Source organism: Sarcophilus harrisii, chromosome 2 (assembly GCF_902635505.1).
Source record: "Sarcophilus harrisii chromosome 2, mSarHar1.11, whole genome shotgun sequence".
Taxonomy (NCBI): domain Eukaryota; kingdom Metazoa; phylum Chordata; class Mammalia; order Dasyuromorphia; family Dasyuridae; genus Sarcophilus; species Sarcophilus harrisii.
In genome coordinates, this window is record NC_045427.1 from 267,303,945 (window position 1) to 267,306,735 (window position 2,791).

At 52.1% G+C, this 2,791-nt stretch overlaps 1 pseudogene; it reads left to right on the forward strand.

Annotated features, from left to right (window-relative positions):
• Positions 1-341: 341 nt before the first annotated feature.
• On the forward strand, positions 342-1,923 carry LOC111720138 (annotated as a pseudogene).
• The last annotated feature ends 868 nt before the right edge of the window (positions 1,924-2,791 follow it).

The following is a 2,791-nucleotide window of genomic DNA, read 5'->3' on the forward strand; positions in this document are numbered from 1 at the left end:
CATGTTGGGGTTCTTGTGAAGAATTCACAATGGCCATTCACTTTGGCAAAAAGCAGGTTTATTTATGAGAAGAGGTTACAGACAAAATCAAGAGATACAATCGACACCAGGAATAGTAAATAATAGATTTGGGAGAGCACATATGGAATAAACAATGGAAAAAACAAATTCCCTCATAGAACTCACAATTAACCTAGGAGAAAACCATGAAAGAGGAATACTCCATTGACTGGCAGGTTAAACACATAAAGGACTTTAGCACGCTGAAAGAGTTCATTAACTATGAAGAGAAAGACACCATGAGGCATGGTGAGGGGATGAGAGAAAAGACATCTTGAGGCATGGCGGAGAGGCGAGGAGAAAGACACCACAGAGGCAGAATGTCCTGGCTGGCAAATCCAGAAGGATGCAGCAAAGAGGGCGTGGGTGATTGTCAGCCAGTCCCTGGCACAACAGCAGCAGCAGTAGTCCCACCACTCTCCCATCCCCCCCAATCCCCCTTGCTTGCTTTCCCGTTGTGCCTGGCCACCCTACTCCAGGCGCCCTCCAGCGTCCACCTCAGAATTGCCCTGCATAAATTCAAGTCCATCTGACAGACGCTGAAGGAGGCAGGTCGCCCTGTGGAACTGGCCGAGGAGGAGCCCCTCTCTAAGAACGCACTGGGGGAAAGGGGGGCTCCAAGCACTGGTTGCCCCACTCTAGAGATGCTGGAGAATTACACAGTTGCTCAGTACTGCGGATCCGTCCGCCTTGGAACTCCCGCTTCAGAAATTCGCTGTAGTCTTTGACAAGCCTTCCGCCTCCAACCTGTGAGGCCCGTCAGTCCATGTGGGACGTTGCCCGCTAGTTGCATCACTAGTACAATGGGAGCCAGTCCAGCGCCTGTGTGAAGAACGGCCCCAACTTTGCCAACTTTGCCACCGGTAACGGCTGGGGCAGCCTCTAGGGATACCTGAGCGAGAGCCCAGTCAGGCTTCCCTGTTCCTCCGAGGAAGTCACTGGTCTGAAGGTTGAGAAGCAGATCGCTGGGGAGGCCATCAAGCAGCCTGGCAAGCATCTTCATCGCTGCCAAGTTTGAAGGCATCCTGGGCATAGCTTACCTCCCATCTCGGTGGACGGTATCGTGCCCGTCTTGGACAATCTCATGAATCAGAAGCTGGTGGAGAAGTGCTTTCCTTCTACCTGAATAGGGACCCCACCGCCTAGCCCGGAGGGGCACAGACTGCAAGTACTGTAAGAGGGAATTCCACTCACCTAAACGGTGAGGAGACGAGTCCATATGGACATGGTGAAGGTGAAAAAGGTGAAAAATGACCTGACCTTGGGCAAGGATGGCTGTGAGACCACTGTGGATACAGGCACCTCCCTGATCACTGTCCCATAGCGGAGATCAAGAGACTGCATAAAGGTATCCTGCCCCTGACCCCGGGGGAGTACACGGTGACCATCCTCCTAACCGTCTCCTTCATAAAATGGAACAAAACCTTTGAACTCACAGGCGAACAATATGTTCTCAAGATGAACCTGGCTGAACAAACCCTCTGCCAGAGCCGCTTCATGGGCGTGGAAATCCCCACCACGGGCCTGGGGGAATGTGGGTGGGGCCTGGAGCCTTCTGGAGTCTGGACGACGTTTTCACCGGCCAGTACTGCACCGTGTTCCACCCCGACAATAACCGCGTGGGCTTCATCAATGCCTGCTGACCACGCATCGTCCTGGCTCCCGTTCTCCCTCATCTCTCCACTGAGGTGGGAGGAACTTCCACCAGAAGAATGTAGAGAGAAGATGGTCCAGAGAAATCACTTTGGATGATTCCCATCCACCACTTCTAGGGACTAGTAAAGCCCCTGCTTCCTCCCCGACTACTCTGCCGTAGTCTTCCCTTCCCCCACCTCCCCCCACCCCCCGCCAAGCTCCTCCACAACCCCCTCAACCTCCCAGACAGAGAAAGACCGGAGCTGTTGCTGCTGCTGCTGCTGCTGCTGCTGGGAGGTTTCTGTCTGTGTCCTCAGGTCTTTGGATCTCGGTTCTCGGCTTAGGCCCCGGGAGAGAAAAGTCTCCTCCACTCTCCAGGCTGCAGGGGTTTAGACCCCACTTATTTAACCCTGAAAGATGGGGCTTCACTTTCCACACTTCCTTGCTCAAGGCTCAGCAGAGCTGAGGGTATTGGCCAGGACCCTTATCAGCCCTGCCTCCAGGCCTGGGGGCCCAGAGCCTCAGCTGAGAATCTCCTGGGATCTCCTCAAGGCCTGCTCTGTAGGGTCCCACTCATCCAGTGAGACTGGGACCTCAAGCCTGTCCTGGTCCTCTTTCCTCTCACTCCTGTGATTGCAGACAGTTGGAATGAAAATACAGGTTTTGGAGGGGAATCTTAAAAAAACAACAACAAAATAAAACACCATTAGGTCGGCCATGGACCTATTTATAAGGGAAATTTAACCTCAAGGGTTTGACATAACCTTGGATTTCTGAGGTGGAGCTATCTAAGACCTGCACAGAGTGTGGGACTGTAAAAATGTACTGATCCCCATCAGTGCCTTTCCCTGCTTGACTCAGGGAATAATCTTCTCAGTACTTCAGACTTTCTGCCAACTTCACCTAGTTACCCAGGACCTCATCACTATGAGAAGAAAGCATATGTTTTCAGGAAGATAATAGCAACTTCTTCCCATCCTTCATGGTAGATCCCTGGGACAAAGCCCCATTAATTTCACAGTAGCTATACCGCTGTTCTTCAGTATTACTGTTCCCTAAACTGTCCCAGTGACTTTCTCTGTTAACAATGACTCAA